Raw genomic sequence first — 21,211 nt, forward strand, 5'->3', positions numbered from 1 at the left:
ATTGTTATGGATAAAGGATATACCGTAGCCATGACTACTATGTTCCTTCATTGTTAGTTACCGTAAGGGATTAGAGAGCGCATAAGGCCGCTTGTTATGCTAATTCTCTTCATTGTTTGTTACGGAACAGGTTACTCACCTTAGGTAAATGTTTAAACTCAGTCGCTACGCTATCGCGACGATTGATTGACTTTTATTGAATAAAACCGCTGTTCCAAAGGCGACTGGGTGTAAACCTTTACCTAATGTGTCTAATACGGTAAAACAATGAAGAGAATTACCATAACACTTATCGGGCTTGCGCAGCTGAGCAGTTTCACTAATCCCTTACGGAAACCAACCATATCAGTGGTGGGGTGGGGAGGTGGAGATTAGGGGGCCGGGGGGCAGTGGCGGCTGCAGGCATTTTCGGGGGTACAAGGGTGGGGAGGGGTCAAAGTGAATTTCAGGGGGAATCAACCCATTTTGCGCAAAAATTGAGCAAAAAGTCTTTTCTATCTCAATTTCTGTTTGTGTATTGTACCAAACGAAAACCGAGGGGGTTATGTGAGTTGATTTATAATTTGGCTTCTTTAACAAAGATTTGCTAATCAATTTATCTTTTTAAATACAAATAAGCATGCTGCCAAATACTGGTAGATATCGGGCTGATTATACTGTCATTGGAAGTGGTCAGGTGCCCCCCCCCCCCCTCTCTCTCTCTCTCTCTCTCTCTCTCTCTCTCTTCTCTCTCTTCTCTCTCTCTCTCTCTCTCTCTCTCTCTCTCTCTCTCTCTCTCTCTCTCTCTCTCTCTCTCTCATCATAATAATAATTATTATTATTACTATTTGAACCAACTCGATATTATGAGTTCAGTTAATAAAACTTCAAGGGTCTTTTGTTGAAAGTGGTGCCGCAATTTGGAACTTAATCCAATATTTACCTTCTCCTCTTCACCTGTCCCTCATCTTCCGGTCCCTTTCTCGCCCCATCCTCCCTTTCTTCTCTCTCCACACAGTGACAACTCCGTGAAATACACACACTGGGGGGCTGACCGAACCACCGTTAGTCCGAATTTTTAGGGTTCGGATTCGGGTTGGGTTTAGGTTTAGGGTTAGCGTTGGGGTTAGGGTTAGGAACCCTAAGAACCCTAAGCCTAACACTAAAAATTCGAACTGACAGTGGTTCGAACTGACGGTGTGTAGGCCTACCCAACAAATTAAACTTTGTGGAACCTTTGAGAAAAATGCGGACATCTGTGGAGATGAGAAAAGAGGAGAGGAAAGGCGAAGAAAAGAGATCGAGGACAGGATAGGAAAAAATAGGCCTATATTTTAACGCATGTGGTAAAATCAGTTGATTTTTCAGGATTTTTTTATTTTTTCAGGCGGAGCTTTGCTTTATTACGTGTTTGATTATGAAAAACGGAACAAATTTTCAAATATGATGTACGAACAAAATAATCACGAGCGGGGGAGGAAAAGCCCCGGCCGGGGAGAAAGTGGAAGGAAAGGGAGGAATTAGATTTAGATGATGTTCCCAATTTCATCACTATCACCAAAAGATCCTATTTTATAAACAAAAAATAACTCGCCCCGATTCCAACAATAAAAAATTATTATGAGCGATGAGGACGCTAGACCAATTCAAACACCGGTGTCTATCAAACCACAGACAAACCTTGAAACCTGGCAGATAAAGTGGACAGCACCCACCCAGCTCTATTATTGATGTATGAGGCACAACTTTCAGGGTCACATTTATAAAGACTTAACTGCTTAACGGTGGGATTTATTGATTGATATAAGCCTGTATTCGTGGTGCGTCACGCACGTGAAGCTACTTCAAATTTTACAGCTGATTGACTTTTAACCGTAAATCTATTCATCAAAATCTACGGTACATATGCATACGGGAGCCGCAACATCGCTATTGAATACACTCTATATACACACTGAACCGAGCTTATGCAATGTATTTTCTGACAGAGATGAAGTGTTCAACGATATCATTTATTGTTATGATTAACAAAAGCATTTCAAAGTTTGTTCACTCAGGCAAGCCATGTGGTACAATCTATATGCGATCATCACCAGCTACACATGTAAACCGTAAATTTCCCAGAAGTTAAATTTTTCCTGTCTGCAAAGTAGGTAAGTTTTCAGATCTTGAATGATTTTGTCTCAGTAAAAAGGGGTAATAAGGAGGCCTACAATAATGTCAGGCCTAGTATGTTTCAGACTCCGGCCCTGCGGCGGCAAGGCGACTCGTGCTCCCCAGTACAAGGATTAAGTGTTTTGTGTATAAACCATCGAGTTATTAAACATGTAAATAATAATTCGATGGTCTAACATGTGGCGCAAGCGCGTTACGAAAGAAAATGTTTTATTCGCATTTCCTTCCAATTTTTATGGCATGGCTCATCGGGGTGCACCGCTCAGTCCGACACGCCTCTAGTCCGACACGCCACTAGTCCGACTACACTAATCCCTTATACTCAGGGGTGCGTCAGTCCGAAAATGAAAATCACTGAACTGCGCTAGTCCGAAAAAAAAAGCATGGGCTAGTCCGAAAATGAAAATCACTGCAACAGTCCTACACGCCGCTAGTCCGAAAACACCTTTTCAGTCCGACCCGCCGCTAGTCCGAATCCGAAATACACTGCGCTAGTCCGAATCTGGAAAACACTTCTTCAGTCCGACACTGCACTAGTCCGAAACTGAAAACCATAGCGCTAGTCCAAAACTGAAAACCACAGCCCTAGCCCGAATCTGAAAAACAATGCGCTAGTCCGAAATTGACAAAAAAAACCCACTGCGCTAGTCCGAATATCGGACTTGCGCAGTGTTTCCCCAATTCAGATCCGGAATAGGGTAGTGTTTTTCAAATTCGGACTAACGCAATGTCGGACTGAAGGAGTGTTTTCCCGATTTGGACTAGCGCAGTGGTTTTCAGTTTCGGACTAGCACAATGGTGTTCATTTTCGGACCAGCGGCGTGTCGGACTGGCATAGTGTTTTTTAGATTCGGACTAGCGGCGTCTCGGACTGGTGCAGTGCATTTCAGATTCGGACTAGTGGCGTATCGGACTAGCGGAGTGTCGGACTAGCGATCAGACTAACGCCCTGTACCCGAACGACATTAGTACTAGTAGCTTTATCGAGATGATGAATATTGATGTCGTTCACCCGCATATACCAATCATTAATCATTGCTCAAATTTGAGTTTTGGAGTATGAGGTTTTGTACCTTCAAAGGTCATTCACTTATGATACAAACATATTGGGCTAAAGAACTGGTGCCATGGTGATCGAATGACGTTACTTTTACTACAGTTGGAACCGTGTAGCATAACTTCAATATTAACCCTCATTAAACCACCTAGCTTCAAAGATGACCTCAAGTTGTGGAGTAAAAGGGTTTTGTTGGAGCTTGTTGGTGACGTCACCATCTTATATTAAAATTATCATCATGAAATACTAGCCGACCCCCGGAGCCGACCCAATGAGTAGCTTAAATTTGGAGTGAAATTCAAATGGTAAAGGGATCGACATACTTTTGAGAAATAATGTAGGCAGTTAGAAATCAAAATTAACGTTCCACAATCCAGATATCGATAATGTAACATAACAGTGTTTTGTGGTACAAGATTCTCGAAAATTGTTCCCCAAAACGGGCTAATAAAATTTAATCGGTACTGTATTTGCTTCTTCCCCATGGCAACATTATTTCTTTGGTCGATTTGTAGTACAATACAAAAAAGGAGAAAGCAATCACTCGGCGTGGTTTTATACGGAGCGAATATTTGAAAAAAACTGCATGGAACGTGTTTTTGATCTTGTGAACATGGTGCGTAAAAATGATTTAAACGAAGGATTTTCAAACGGATTCTGAAAATTTGTATAAACACACAAAAATAATGTTAAGATACATCTATGCTCCAACATTTGACTCACTGCGATATTTGATTGCTGAGAAAGCGCGGTTTTAGAGAACAACTTTATACGTCTTTTATACGTTTTTTATACGTTTCTTCGTGTAACCTTAAGGAAATCTTCCGTTTTGTCATTGCCATGTAAAATAAATTGCTTGGTACTACTAGTTTCATAAAAGTTTAAGAGTTTTTGGGGCGCCCGCTACGGCGGGGCCCCTTATTTGGCTTGACTTTGCAAAAAGTTATTTGGAAATCATCATTTGGCGGCCGTTTTGAAGACAATTATTGCGGTGTGTGAGTTTCATCATTTGAAATGCCGGCAGAGATAGATTTGTTATAAAAGTATAGAGAAGGTTCGTCCTTAGTGTCACAACATGTATTTATGTCCAAAGTATATTAGCAAACCCACAGCTACGTAACGGAGAAGATTAAAATTTACTGCGGAGGATCCTTGAGGATGTTATATCCTCTGTAATATGACATATTTGGGTAAAAATTATGGTCAAAATCACATAAAAAGTATGTTTTTCAACCTAAATATTTCAGATATTTCAGATGTCATATTGAAATGTTTCACTTAATCCTATATCAAGAATTATTCAGCGTTGTAAGCTCTACATCTGTGCCAAATTTTGGTGTATTTCCTATAAAAGAATGTAGGATTTCTTCAATATATTGCGAAGTACGGCTGGACGATGGTAATAAAGGAGTCTCGTGTTATGATGCCTTTACGCTGTAAATTACACACATGCAGTTTTCGTCCAGTTTCAGTAATATCAATGTCACGCCAAAACGAATCGAGCTATTTATATGAAAGTCACAGAATAAGTAGGAGATACGTGTCTCATTGTATTGCAATTATTAAAATTAGATAAACTATTGACTATATATTTTTAAAACCTTTTTTCGAACACGGTATAAATCATTCTGGGACACCCTGTACAACCATCCAAATTTGGCAGTTTGGCATAAATCATGCTGTTACTCATGCATCACTTTTGAACTACAGAACAACGAATCCATGCCTTACCTATAGAGACCAACATATCCAAGATAACAATACATCGAAATACTGTTGCTATTACTAAACCGTTCACTATTTCAAAAATAATACATGCATCATGAAATTTGCTGTCAAAAAAACTAACAAGCAAGTATACACATATTTCAATTATATAAACCTGAATTCACATTATACATGTATGTATGTATGTATGTAAAGTTTTCAATTAGGCATAAATAACGTATAAACTATGTTCAACGTTTACACATTCTATTTTTAATACATATTTTTCAACAAATATATCTCAATAACTACTTTTTATATATTTCATATATTAGTTCTAACCAATTTATGTACTCCAAACATTCCTTTCAGCGAGTATAACTCTTAAAACCTAGCTATTATTCAACCCGTCTGAATGATTATATATAGCAGCTTAAATATGTCTACATTTTTATACCATGCATAATGTACAAATTTACAACTTATATTTTTAATATATATTTTTGCACAACCATATCTCAAGTCAACGTAATAACTACTTTACACTTATTAAGATGTCTTACCGTAACATTAGTATGCTATCTCAATGATTATGTCTATATTTTTCAAGTGTTTTACAAAAAAATACATAACACGTCTACAGATTTCTTATTTCTGTCTTCATCCGATGCAGTTGATCACAGCAATAAACACCCCTCCTTATTTCTCAATACAATGCAACCCCCCGCACATTATACCATTCCCAACCATTTACAACCAAAATCAAATACCAATTTATACATTTCACTTTCAAATCAATCTTGTTAAATCCCATGCGTTCCCTTACACCTCGACTACTCCATATTCTTTCTCTTTCGTTGCTGATGAAATTCTTTGAACAAATCAAACCCCTTGCATTTCCTCACATCACATCCAAGCTCACATTGGGCGCCCATTTCTTTTTTAAAGGAATTTTTATTAAACTCTTAAACTATTATGAAACTAGTACCTGTTATGTTCACCGTACAAGCAAATCCTTTACTAAGAAATACTTTCAACGATTACAGATATAGCCAGATATTATAGAAACTTCAAAATTCTAGCTGTTGATTAAAGGTCCGTAACCCGATCGACAGCATCATCCCCCCGATTTTTTTCATTGTTGATGAGGTTTTGGTATCGCATGATAGATACTATTTTTCTCATTACTATCCTGAAATTTGACGCTCCAAGTCGACGTATTTCCGGAGAAATCATGAAACACAGCGGCTTTTACAGGTTACCAGTTTGTAAATACTAGAACTTACTTCGGATTTCTGGGTACGGGATGAATTGCGAATCATGAGTCTCCTCAACAGCTACTTTGGTTTCGCGTCATACACATTCTGTGAAAAAAGCGAACCACACTAACTGCTGAGGAGACGGTGCGCCGTATATATTTATAAAACTTCCATGTCGGACGTAGTGGGCCGAATAGCTCAATTAGTTAGCGCATGAGGTACCCGGTTCAAAATCCGGTATCGGAAGATTTTTTTCCTCTCCATTTTTAACCCAAACCTTTTTATATTCATTTGAAATGTACATATTGCAATGGGAAATATATTTTGTTTCCTTTTTTCTGAAACGGTACGAAAAAACAACAAATATTTTCCGTTCAATACGGGCCGGGCATTGTACAGCATGTCAGCATTCGTCATACGAACGGGAATTGTTGTTGTTGCTTGCCTGCCCAGAATGCAATTCACGTATACCAAGGTATTGGATTGCAAATTTGGCTATTTATTCACATTTACGCTGAAAATGCTCTCGTTTTTTTCACAAAGCAGCATAAAGGGGGCGATATTTGATATTATTATGTAATTTTAAAGACAATCCATATCCAAAACCAATAGGGTTACCCCCCTTTAAGTATTGTTGGTCGAGGCAGCAGCCAAAAAGATCGATTTTTATTGTCTAAATTAATATATTATTGAAAAATAACACCTTGATGTTTTTTGCGGAAGTTCAGGCTACAAACTTGCTATTGTTGTTATTGGTACGCATTACGAAGGTGATGTTGTTTCAGTCCTTTTTACAACATAACACAGCACTTCTGGACCTTAAAACATTTGAATCCTCTACATGCTCGCTATGAAATATTCAATGCAATTTTTGCCATTCCCTGGATGCTGTGAACGACCAGATCGCAACAGTTGAAAATATACTGCGCCAATAAAGTATCCTTACACTTGGAAAAATAATCACAATTACAAAATTGAATCATATTGGAATAAATTTATTTTTAATAGATGCACTATCTAATCCTGCACATTATGACACCACATTGAATCCAATGTGACTTCAAGAAGTAAAGTTACAAGCAATTGAATAGACGAAGGTCCAGTTTTAAAAGTGACAAACTTGCCTATATTTATTTTTTATTTATTTATTTATAACATTCGGCAAAACGCCAGGCTAAACCCAATATTGACAAACAATAAGTTGAAGGGATGCCTATACATGAATAACATCAAAAACAAACATAGAGAATAAATAAAAACACAAAAAGGTACCAAAACATGCCAAACAGACGAAAGAAGCAAAAGGAAATAGCTGGGAAAAGGCCTGAAGGGATGTGGACTTGACGATGGCTTCCGGGAGGTAATTCCAAAGCGAGGGAGCATATGGATAAAATGATCTCTTAGAAAGAGTCAGGCGGCAAAAAGGGGATCAACAGCACAGGAATTTAAGTCAAAAGGATTCCAACAAGAGACAATACAGTTTCTGCAATTAAGCTTCATTTAAAGCAGTTTTATTTCAGTTTTTACTTCTCTGTACTTTTTAACTTTCATTTTATTTGTCAGTTCTTTTCTTTCAGTTTTCTTTTGTTCCTTTTGTTTTAAATTAAAGGCACGCATAAATTAGCCATTCACCACTCTCAACGGGAGCACGGTGGCCTAGCGGAACGGGCACTGACTCATAATCGAAAGGTTGCGGGTTCGAGCCCCGGCGACACCATCGTGTTGTGCCCTTGAGTAAGGCACTTTATCTTGATTACTCCTCTCCACCCAGGTGTTTAAATGGGTACCGGCATTCTTAAATGCTGGGAAGGTATAGTAACAGACTCGCTGTAGAGGAGGTGTAGCGATCCCCCTATAGCAACATTACATGGAGGAGTCTGGCTCAATCGCCAATGAAAGAGAGATGGGCACTCCGATCACTCTTTATACAGGATCGACTCCTTTACCTTTACCTTTACCACTCTCAAACCAGATGTCTTGTCTGTGGAGTTTTGAATAGGCTAGTTTGTCACTTTTAAAACTTTTAAAACAAATTTATTCCAATATGGTTCGGTTTTTGAAATTGTGATTATTTTTCCAAGTGTAAGGATACTTTTTGGCGCAGTATAGTTACTCATCTAAACACTCCAACTGGAAATAATTTTTAGAACGTCATTTTTCCCTACAGTCGGTCAGGACAGTCGGGAGGAGCGGCTTGCTTGTAACTCGTTATTATGGATTTGGACATATTCTGTCGTGTTTCCTGCTTTATTTGCTTGCTTTTGGCACAACAAAACATTATGGGTAAGTTTTCAGCAGTTAATTTAAAAACAATTTCTGTTTGTATTAATGTTATTTCGGAAAGAGTTTGTTCAGGCCGGGGTTCAGGCTGGCTTACTTCGAATTTTGCGCAACCCCGGACGTAACCCTCATAGAAATACCTTTTAGGCTTGTACTAGGATAAGTGGTTCAGATGACCATATCAGTCATACCTGATGAAGTCCTCCGATATGAAGGACGAAATATTGTAGTGAGTAAAAATTCACTTGGTTTTGTCAAGCTAAATGCCTTCTGGAATAGAGTTTCTCGACCTGCGGAAAGCCTTTGATACCGTCAATCACGATCTCTTGTTGAGAAAGCTCTATGGTATTGGCATTCGTGATATGGAGCTTACTTGGTTCACATCCTATTTAAAAGAGCGTACACAGGCAGCTGCAATTGGAGGAACACTATCCAATCAACAATGTATTACTATTGGTGTCCCCGAGGGACAATCTTGGGACCATTGTTATTTTCTATCTTTGTGAACGATTTATCAATCAAGTAATCTCACATGTAAGACTGTACTCTATGCTGATGATACAGCACTTATGTATTCAAGTAAATGTGCTGATGATATGTGCACTAAACTAAATGACAATTTAAATAATGTTGAAAATGGTTAGAAAGAAATAAGCTTTCTCTGAACGTTTCAAAAACAAAATACACGATATGTGGTACACAAAAGGGCATAAAATGTGAAAATATAAATTTATCTGTAAGTAGTAAGGACATTGAATGTGTTGACAATTTTAAGTATCTTGGGACATGGATTGATCCGTTGCTAAAGTGTGATGATCATGCTCACAATACCTGTAAAAAGATTTCTCAGCGTATTGGTCTAGTGAGTAGATTACTCTCTCAATTCCAAAGAGTGAAAAAGTCAAACCTCCTCGGAGTGACTCTTCGGGTCAATCGAAAAGATTGACATTTCAATCTACCAATAGTGAAAATAACATATTTTCCTCCACATGAGTAAAATTTTCACTCTGCAAAGAGTGAAATTTCAATCTTTTTAGAGTGAAATTTTCACAGTGTTCCCTCAGCACGATCTCCCTCGATTGAAGTGTGTTTAAATTTAATAAACATAAATATGGAGAAAAATATGTCATTTTCACTCTTGGTAGATTGAAAATCTTTTCGATTGACCCGAAGAGTCACTCCGAGGAGAATTGACTTTTTCACTCTTTAGAATTTAGAGAGTAAGAAAGTGTGTTTCCCCCAAAGTTACCACATTACTTGCCACACACTCGTAATGCCGTTTTTGATTATTGAAATCTTGTATGGAACAATTGCTCTAAGGATCTTAGTAACAAATTACAAGTTCTTCAAAATACACTTGCGAGGTTAGTACTTAACGAAGGGCACGTGTTTTGGATATGTATGATGTTCTGAAATGGAGAACTTTGAAAACCGTTCTCATATCAATCTTATTAATCTTGTTCATAAATGCTTGACAGGGAATGCCACAGATTACCTACGAACGAATTTTCCTATGTTAACAGTTAACACCCACCACGCCTACGTAACAAAATCAAGCTCGGGTCTATGTCTTTACCATAACAAGGTGTCGTCAGAAGCAGGAAAAAGAACTTTTCATTATCGAGGTGTTACAGTGTGGAATGAGATGCCACAACACATAAAGTTCTCGCTAAATTGCAAAGAGTGAAAAAGTCAATCCTCCTCGGAGTGACTCTTCGGGCCAATCGAAAAGATTGACATTTCAATCTACCAAGAGTGATAATAACATAACGTGTTCTTCTCTAATGACCACTTTCCTTTATTTGTAACCACCAAAAGTCTAGAAGTTCTAAAAGTGATTTATTTTCAGTGTACAATATTTTATTTTTCAATATGTTTCTTTTGTTCAATAAGTTCAACAATGAAAAATAAGAGAAACATAAAAGGTAATAAAGAAAAAAAATCTGAAAACTAAGGTGTGCGTGTGTTCAACTTTCGTTGTGCGATATTTTGATGGTTAGCCACTCTTGACACCCCTGTCATCTTGCATTCATAAGTTAAGTTGCTTATAAGATACGGAATTGAAACTTAGCTAACAAGCTCTAACAGTTACAAGAAGGATCAATAAATAATATCTAAAAAATGACATTGTTTTGTTGTACCATCATAAAATGCGGTTCATTTTCTACATGTAACCTTTTAATGGACACCTTCAGATATCGTTCAAACCGTGAGGCAGGTCCTGCTGCACTGACAGGCTTAGCAGATGTTCTTTAGTGGCATTTTTGTCTATTTTGGCCACAATTAAAACCTATAAATTTCAGCTCGGAGTATCAGACCCTTTTCAGGACGTGTTTTTTATTGTTTGGTTTAATGCTAGTTTTAGAGGCGATATACGAATACAATATAGCCTACACATGATGATTTTTATATGGTTCAAATTTTCTGTGGTATTAAATTAATTTTTTGAGTTTTTGGTGTCATTATATCTGAGCACGTTGAAAATCAAATATAGTCATTTGTACACAATTGAATAGGTTAAGGTATGTAATGTATAATGAACAGAATGCGTTATATATATCTCACGTGATCTCACAGGTCATTGGATCCCCATCATTATAACAATATAATGAACAGATTTCGCGTTATTGTTCCTAAAGCCAATGACCTGGGACAAATGAATACTGCTTTTGTATTGATATTTTTACTGTATACAAGTCATATTAATCATTCCTTTGAATATTTAACATTATGAAATTCAGACCAGCTTGCTACTTTGTATCTTATATATCCCTTGAATTGTCTGTAGAACTATGATTTGCATGAGTGGTACCCAGGGGCGAACCGAGCCAGAGGTGCAAAATTCCCCAATCGTCCCGCTGACACGCTGCTAAAATAACTTTACCTGAACAAATGCGCACAAATGTGACCCGTTCTGACAAAAGCAGAAACAAGTCGCATTTTTGGAATTTCATGATATAAATACAAATGTAAGCACTAGACAATAAGCTTTAAAATGATACCAAAATTATATGAATAGCGTCAATACTGTTCAAGATATGGATAATTTTGTAAATGGTACTTGATATATTTGCCAAATTGCCACTCTGAGTAATAGGCCAGTTAGTTTCCTGCCTTACACGGGATTGAATAGGGATTATCATAGTTCAACTTTTTATTTATTGATTAAATAAACTTCTTTTTATTAAGTACTTTCAAGGACTTGGAAGACCACCTTATCTCATAGTCAAATACCATGAAATTAAGAAAGGACATCCATGATCATGTTCTTCAACTGATTTTCTCATTATACAGGTGTCTATTCGGCGAATTATTATAGAGAATTACTTAGCAAATTGTTTGACCCCCAGCAATGATTACCACAAAGTGATTCGCCCGTCAAAGATAGCTCATTGCCAGTCAATGTTTCTATGCAACTTGTTCTTACTGATATCACTGCAGTGGTGAGTATTAAACATGTTAAAGACATATTCAGTAATAAACTCATCTGGAGGATCGTAAAAATCAACAAAATGCAGATATTGGCACCTTTGTTAGCGTTATAGTGATTAAGCCGAATGCTAGCTGTGTAAGTCAAAATAAGACATTTTACATGAGTGTAATTTCTCTAGAAATTAGCTAAATGTATTTGAATGGGGCTATAACTTAGTCAATTATCGCTCTTTCCTTGTTTTTGCCAAATTTGTCATTTCAAAAATACTTAATGACAATTTTAATGACTTATCCTTCACTTTCAGGCAATTTATACACAATTTTATCTTTTTTACACTTTGTTTTTTTACACCTTCACTGAATATGCCTTTAAACCATACTAGTCTCCTGTAAAGATATGCTGCCCATTTCAAACGTCTCCGTCAGATAACATCGTTGATGGAGCTAGATGTTGAGACTCTGTCTGATGGAATTGTTGCGGATTTTGTCAAGTTGGGAAACTCCCACTCACGTAACGCCCAGGATTCTGACCCATAGGTGGTAATAGGGGGGATGAGCGACTGGTAGATCCTTACTTTCAGCGTTCTGGTGATGTCATGGTTAGACCAGATGGTATTTTTCAATCTACCAAATGCCCAGGCTGCCAACTTTGTGCGACGTTTAATATCCTCATCTACTGAGGGCACACTACTACCCAGAAAGACATTTATTATTTACTTTGTCAATGGGCATTTGGTTCAGCATGATATCTCGTGGATCGTCAGACATGATCTTGCATTTTGTTGGTTCTCAAAGTCCATATCCATGAGTGTGGTGTCATCTGCATATCGGATGTTGTTAATGCACATGTCACCCATCTGCACATCTGAGCCTAGATTTTGGATGTCCTTCATGACAAACTCCAGATATAGATTGAAGAGGCATGGTGAGAGAAGATATCCCTGTCTAACACCAACTAGGACTTTAAACCAATCGGTGATCTTTCCATTTACCACGACTGAGCATTTGGTTTGCTCATTCCTTTTTGGCAATGAGGTTCACCAGTTTGGCGTCTACTCCTACTGACGGCAGACATTTCCAACGGGCCTCCCTCCATATGGTGTCGAATGCTGCTTTAAAGTCTACAAAGTTCCAGTGTATTGGAATGCGTCTTTCTTTAGCCTTTTCAAAGATTTGGCGTACTGTAAATACCGAATCTGAGGTGCGTCTGGAACTCCTGAACCCACACTGTTCCTCTCTCAGATGGTTATCTACAGTCTGTTGTATTCGGTTAAGAACCATCCTACAGAATACTTTTCCCGGGATTGACAGGAGGGTAATAGCTCTGTAGTTGATTGGGTCCAGTTTCTCGCCCTTTTTGTTCACATGGGTTATTAGACCACAAGGTGAAGTCCATGTTACCTTTCTACAGGCTTTATGCTGGAAGTGGGTGTTACAGACTGTCAACTTGTGGAGCATGCAGAATTCCAACAGTTTCTCCCCTCTGCTGTTGATCTTACCAATACCATACTTGTCCATTGCGGGGGTCTAAGCTTCACTGTCAGACCCTAGTTTGGCGTTGAAATCCCCTATCAGGATATAGGTGATGAAGGTGATGTTGTAGCCCATCATAAAATTCATCACTCTCTGCATCACTGTGTGTAGTGGTTGGGGCGTAAACATTAATGATGTTGAGTATTCCTTCCTTCATTTTGAACTTTGCTGTTAGGATTCTAGAAGAGACAGATTCATAGCTGACAAGGCATTCAAGAAGTGGCTGTGATATTAGAAGCCCAACACCTTCTCTTCCAATACCATCTTTCCTACATGCTAGAAGGATGGTGTATACATGTTTGTTGATGAGTGTCTCAGATTCTGTCAGGTGTGTTTCGCAGAGTCCAAGGATGTCAAGACCAAATCTTCTAACCTCATCAAGGAGGATTTCCCAATGACCTTCTGTCCTAAGCGTCCTGACATTCCAGGTTCCTATATTAATACCACTTGAGCTCCTTTTCTTTGTAGGTTCCTCTACAGCAGTCTTTGTTCGAGTTGGCTGTTTTGTCACTATTGGCTTATTTGTCACAGTGCGGCTCCTTGTATTTGAGGCCTGTATTTGAGGCCTGCTCAGCTGTGGCTTTTGTCACATTGTGGCATTTTGTCGACTACCGGCTACTTACGCAGATCCTGGATGTCTTCCTTGTTTCTTCATCTGGCTGTACCTGTGGAGATGGCAACCAATCATCCGCCGGCGAATTCTTAGCACCCCCTGCCACTCTGTTGCCGACGAGCAGCCACCGACACTCGGGGCCTTAACAGGGGGGGGGGCGATTTTCATGATAGGAGTTTACTCGTTAAGAGTGGTGACCTGCTTTACATACTGGGCACACGGCCAATGACTTCCCAGTCGGGTGAGATTTTACATTACTTACATACTATAGAGGCGGGCCACCAGCGACTTGCCTTCAATATACACGTAAGGGGCCCCTATGCCGCAAGGCAAAGCCGTAACAGGTGGTCCGCGATTGACATGCAATCTTTGAGAACGTGGGGGTTGATAAGGGCTGTGCAATAATTATGAGCCCCCCCGGCCCGCCAAAAAATCTTTGCCCCCCCCCCCCTTTGAACATGCCAAATTTTTGGGATCCCAATCTGCAAACTTCAAATGGTCTAGATGTATGTTGTGAGCGGAGCGAGCAGGAAAATTATCATATTTAAGCGTTTCCGTACTGTTTTCCTAAGCCTTTTAGAGCGTTTTATTAAAAGGCGCCCCATGAATGTGTGCCAAAAATCGCTTGCCCCCCCCCCTCTCGGCTTGCCAAAATTACTTGCTCCCCTTTCCGCTCGCCACTTCTTGCCCCCCCTAATTTTACCCTCCCCAGGGCTCATAATTATTACACAGCCCCTAACTACAGAAAGGCGATTAGGAACATTAACAGGAGGGCTGATGGATTACGTTAGTAAAAAGTAGTTAAAAGCTATTTAAAGCCATAATGTACGATCTTTTGAAATGAGTTTGGTCAATTTGTTTTTTCCAAAACTGATTGTTTTGGCATGCCTGTAATGTTAACACATGCCAGTCCCAACTTACAAGTAATTGGATTCAACCAAATTCGTTGTGTTTTTAGGACAAAATTAGAAAATTAGAAATTAGAAAACCACAGTTAAGGTGGTACTACACCCCTTGATAAATGTGTGACTATTTTTGCACTTTTCTCAAAAAATAATAACACACTGGTAACAAAAGTTATTTATATAATAGGGGCAAAGAATCCAGTTACTACACTGGCATTTCAGTGACTCAAGACAAGCGGTACGTTATTTATTTCTTTATTTGTTGTCTTTCAAAGCCCATGAGGGTCTTAATTTTTTTTAAACTCACAAAGAACATTGCATAAAATGCAAATACAATAATATCATAAAATAAATACTAGTACCTTTTTCTACTTGCATAAAAAATAAAATAAAACACACAAGTTTACACACAACCATCAGACAAGATACCAAAATTATTACAAACAACTTTTTCTGACATCTTTTAGACAGAACTCATCTTAAAAATGGTTCCCATTTCTTTACTGCTGCTGCTGCTGCGTTGCCATAGTCCTCATAGAACCGTCGGCATTCTCTTGCGTGCTTTCTCTCTTGCCACGGCCATTCCACCATTAGTCCACATTCTGATGTTATCAATCCATCCTGTTTTCCTTCGACCTGGCCTGGCTTTTCCTTCTACTTTTCCTTCTATCGTTATCTGAACTATGCTATCTGGACGCCACTTCCAATGACCATACAGGGATATCTTTCTTTTCTTCAGCTGACTGAGCAGACCTTGTTTCTCTGTGATGCCCACTTTCTGACGGATCCATGCATTGGTTTTCCTATCTTTCCAGCTGACCTGAAGCATTCTGCGCCATACCCACAGCTCAAACGACTCTATCTTCTTGGTATCGCTTTGTTTTAGGGTCCAACTTTCTGCACCATACAGGGCTATACTCCAGACAAGGGATCTCACCAGTTGTTTCTTTAGCTTCAGGCTGATCGCTTTAGCCTTCCATAATCCTAATAATTGGCAATTGCTAGTCGAGCATCGATCTCCGGTGTAGAGTCTCCATCACACCCTACCATTGAGCCAAGGTATTTGAACCTTTCAACCTGCTTGATTGGCTTTCCACCCAGGGAGATTGTCTCTTTGCTACCGTGGGTCATAACATGGGTTTTGGCTGCGTTAATATGGAGACCATAGGTGTGACTGCACCGACTGCTTGCTTCTCAAGTTCTGCCTGCCATCGTGCATGCTATGAGTGTGGTATCATCTGCATAGCGAATATTCCATATTGCTCTTCCACCGACAATGCTGCCTGATCTCTCATCTACAACCTCATTCACCTGTCGCATGATCGATTCACCACAGGCGTTGAACAGCATGGGGGATATAATATAGCCCTGCCGAACTCCTTGTTCAAATGGAAATGGGTCTGTGTGGCCATCTGCTACACGAATAACACCAGTCGCTTTTGAGTACAACCTCTTTAGCAGACAGACTAGGTGATTTGGCGTGCCGAAGTCCAAGAGAGTTTTCCACAGGACATCATGATTGACCGTGTCGAAGGCCTTGCTGTAGTCGACAAACATCAGCCACAGTTGTTGATCTTGGCGTTTCACTGTTTTCTCAATGATGTTACGTAAAGTGAGGATTGCGTCAGTTGTCCCTTTACCAGCAACAAATCCAAACTGTTCTTCTGCGATCTGCGGTATAATGTAGTGGGCTAGCCTGCAGCGTATAATTTCTAGCAGCACTTTTGAAGCGTGGCATAGCAGACTGATGGTACGATGTTTAGAGCATTCTTGAGTGCCAGGTACCTTTGGTAAGGTGATTATTTCTGATTGAGTCCAGTCACTGGGCCACTCTCCTGTCTTCCAGATGTTATCAATTATTTCTTTCATAGCTTGAACAACAGTTTCTCCTCCCGCCTTGATCATTTCTTTACATGATAACCATAAGTATCTTTTTTATTTGCAATTTCCTTCTCGGCTTTTTCAATGAAGGAGACCCAGTTTTTCAAATCATCAAAGATAGGGTTAATTTTTTGAACTCTACATTTATAAATGAATCTTTTCATTAATAATAGAAGCAAGTTGAAAAAGAGTGGCATATTTACCATCCTAAATACCGAAACATACTTCCCGATAGGAAATATTTACATTAATTTTTAATTCTCTCCACCAGCCAAAAGTATCACTCCACATTGCTGAGACAAAGTTACATGATACGTTATTTATGATAAGAAAAGAGGTACAGCTAGAATGCACCTCATTTCTTAACATACAATGAACCACTTGTCTTGAATCACTGAAATTTCAGTGAAGCAATTGGATTCCTTGCCCCTATAATATATATAACCTTTGTTACCAGTGTGTAGTTATTTTTTGAGAAAAATGCAAAATTAGTTACAAAATTTATCAGGGGGTGTACGTGTAGTACCACCTTAAGCGGCTTTTCTGTCACTTAAGTTACCTCAATAGTTTGGATTAAAATGACCAGTAAACTTTCTGGCAAAGAATAATCAAATTAAAATTTGACCAAAATCGTATATTAACACTACTATTATTTTTCTTATTTCAATGTCAAATATTTTCTATAGAATATGTAAATTGTTGACATGGAATGATTTATATAACTGGGATTTATTTTAGGTTTCCATGACTACTTGATTTATGAGAAGACACACGAATAATTTTCATAATGATCAAATGACCCGTGAATTCTGTATAGCGAAGAATAAAGTTCATTACACATGTTACAGGTAGACTTAGGACTATGATAAAAATATGGAATGACTTCCTCTTCAATTTATTTTGCAGTCATTTAAGTTTCAAAATTCATAACCATATATTTTGGTTAAGGATTAACTAGATTTTAACAAACATGGACACATATGAATTAATTTACATAGTTTACAAAATTAATTCCTTTTATAGGACTTCATCGAACTTTTGGGTTGTTCCCTTAGGGATAAGGCTAATAAGGGAGATGTTAAAAGGGGGCCTCGTACTGATCCTTGTCCATGGGCCCCGAGCTACGCCCCTGCAAAGTAATTATTTAGGCAGAAAATCAACAGCCGAGAACCGAAGCTCGACATCGCAGCGGAAACCCGAAAAACGCTGCGGAGAACCGAAAACGTAGTCGGACTATAATATAATAAACTGGCATTTAAAGCTGTACTTGTACACCAGTTATTTTAACCTAGCACTTTAATATGCAAGCAACAAAACCATTTAGGTATTATTATATTTCTAAAATATGAAAAATTTTATATACCAAAACTTTCAATGTTTTTTTTTTATTTTTCAATTTGACTAGGAAATGCCCTACAGAATTGATTAGACTCTGTCGGTGTTTTTTCAGACATCGCATTAAAGGTCCGTTCATAGTACACCGCAATTACTTTGTGATGCAGTGCACTGCATCGTAGTGCAAACTAACTGCATTGCGATATCACAATAAAAAGTTAAATACATTTTAACTTGGAAATGCGACGAGTTGCGTTAAGTTGCGCAAAACGTAATCGATATATCTGCAACACACCACACCGCAAAGCAATTGCGGCGTAGTACAGGGTGATTTTTCATTGCTTTATTGTTGATAGGAAAACTTTTGGTCATGTGTGAATTCAAAAGAAAATATCATATTTTCGTCCAAAAGTAACTTGACCAATCTGAATGTGTCAGGTGTCAATCTGGATTGAAAACGAGCCATCCTTGATATCAGTCATGTCAGGTGTTTAGAAGATGCACAGGAGTGGCAAAATGGGTGACAATTGGTTGATAAGGGACCCAATGTTGAAGGACTGTGTCCCGGGGACTGTGTATATTAAATTAAAACCATAGAAGCTCATGGAGGAAGTCATTATCTAAGACCTATCCTGTATTGATTTGTGGATAAAAATTAATGACAAGCTTATTAGTGAAATGATTGATATATTCAACATCAATTTTGTCTTTTTAAGGGGAAAAATCCGATGACAAATAAATTTTTAGGGCCTAATATGTTATGGGCATAAAAATATGTATAGTATTGAACAATGTACCTATTTGACCTGTTAAATAAATAAATAGATTTTATTATTTTATTGTATTATTTATTAATAAATTATTTATGACCTTGTTACTATTTATTGTAACTCGTTTTTTATTTTTTGCCTTTTGTTCTCCTTATAGGAAGAAATAAATCATCAAATTGAGCTTAATGTTTGGGTACGGCAAGTAAGTATTCGCAATTCGCAAACCAATTTACTGTGCTAAAATATCAGTAAGATCGGAGCATGTTTCACACAGGCAGTAGACATTGTAGAAGGTAGTAGATTTTCACATAATCCCTACTTATTTCTTTCTTCTCTATGTAGAGAACTCGATAAGAACACCTTGGGAAAAGTAGGCATTCAGATGACCACATGACAAATATTAAACACTTTGGGTAGTTTGTTTGGACCCTCCAGAACATCACCAGGTAGTAAAAAGTCTAAACTTGGCTACAATTGCCATAATTTTGTATTTTTGCATAGATATTATCTGCAGAAGCACAAAATATAATGAGACATTATTTTAAAGCAGTTCTGATTTGAACAGGGGTTAAAAGGTCATATAACATCTAATTTGCAGTAATTTTCACGGCCATGTGACCTTGTGACCTCTGTTCAAGACATGGATAGCCGGAAATTATTTTTCGTTTATTTATTATAATGCTGCAGTTCATACCTAAGACCAAAATTGTGAAATTTGACTGAGTAAAACTGGCGAAATGCGCCATAATGCTACCCCTGCCCCTTAATTTAGCAACTATCATCAATATTTAACCACATACCCGTCTTTAGCAAAAAATAATGGTAACAAATTTGAGACTAATGGCTATCTGGTGATGTTTTAGAGGGTCCAAACAAAATACCGAATCATGGCTATGATGTTATCTGAATACCTACTTTTACCGGGTTGTTCCTACTGGTTTCTCTAATAAGAAATAGCAAATAAAATGTACTGCCTGGGCGGAAACATGCTTCGAACTTACTAATATATCAGCACAGTAGTATTCCGAGAGTTCCAAGTCGATCCGAGAAAAGCCACACCTTAATAATATATAGTTCCTTTTCATTTCTCTTAACGAAAATGCATGATGACAAAGCTCCAAAAGAAAAAAGAAAAAAAAAGAAAATTATTATAGTATGATAACAACAACAACAGTAACAACAACAACATAATAATAATAATAATAATAACAATAACAATAACAATAACAATAATAATAATGTCTGTGGGTTTGTGCTTTTGTTTTTAGTTTTGATTTTTTTCGATTGCAGGTGTGGAAAGACGCGTTTCTGACGTGGAATGAAACTGAGTTCGGAGGAAAAACACAACTTGTGATTCCAGCAGAGTTTATTTGGATACCAGACCTCACTTTGTATAATGGGTATAATATATTTTGCATACTTCAACCTTTTGTATTCATATTCATATTCATATTCATATTCATATTCATATTCATATTTTATTATCAAAAGGTGACCCGAAGGTCAAATTACATGATAAATTTACAAAGATAAAAACAACAAACATTCAAAAATATTTTTAAAGAATAACATCTATAAAACACATAAAATGGTATAAAATTTCATTTACAAAAACTAATATTGCACTTTTAAAATAGTATCATTAAATATTAATAAAGAAAAGAAAAGGAAAGAAACACATTGCAAAATACACTTCAGAAAAGGGGGGGTTATTGCACGGCCACTGTGCATGCAGGATACAATGAGCACATGAATAAAAAAGAAAAATTACACATTACTTATTTAGCAGGTCCACAAAGTATGGTATGGGACTATTTTGGAAGCGAGAGGTTCTGAACCGCAGTTGGGTGAATTTATGCGCATTGCGAAGGTTGCGACCATGAGCACTTTGTCTAGATGGAGGAAGAAGATCTTTGGTACGGTCTGAGTCGGCAAGCCCTTCGGCTAACCTTCGACAATGATCTTCTCTTCTATCTGACAAGCGCTCAAGGTCGCAAGCTTGCACCGCCTCAGCATAGTAAATCGCTGGCCTAAAATGATCCTGCATGCACGTCTTTGGAGTTGTTCAAGTGACTTTGTCTGATTTGTTGTTAACGAGGAGTGCCAGGTGACATCTGCGTACTCAAGAATAGGGCGCACATAACCTTTGTACACAGTAATTAGTTCTTCGTCATTGAAACCAATTTTTTTTAGCAGTTTAAGCATCTACAACTTCTGGTTGGATTTCTTTGTTATTTCATTAACATTTTTGTCCCATTTCAAGTCATTTTGAAGGTGAACCCCTA

The 21,211-nt window shown here is 38.0% G+C and overlaps 1 protein-coding gene across 1 annotated transcript in view; it reads left to right on the forward strand.

Moving 5' to 3' along the window:
• Nucleotides 1-1,605: 1,605 nt before the first annotated feature.
• Nucleotides 1,606-21,211, forward strand: part of LOC140155635 (uncharacterized) — a 28,679-nt gene continuing 9,073 nt past the window's right edge. Inside the window, exons 1-5 of the mRNA XM_072178550.1 lie at nt 1,606-2,132; nt 8,345-8,460; nt 11,752-11,900; nt 19,084-19,128; nt 20,217-20,326. The gene's annotated coding sequence lies outside the window, so the exon portion shown is untranslated. The remainder of the gene's footprint in view (nt 2,133-8,344; nt 8,461-11,751; nt 11,901-19,083; nt 19,129-20,216; nt 20,327-21,211) is intronic.

The sequence above is a fragment of the Amphiura filiformis genome, chromosome 6, assembly GCF_039555335.1.
Source record: "Amphiura filiformis chromosome 6, Afil_fr2py, whole genome shotgun sequence".
Classification (NCBI taxonomy): Eukaryota; Metazoa; Echinodermata; class Ophiuroidea; order Amphilepidida; family Amphiuridae; genus Amphiura; species Amphiura filiformis.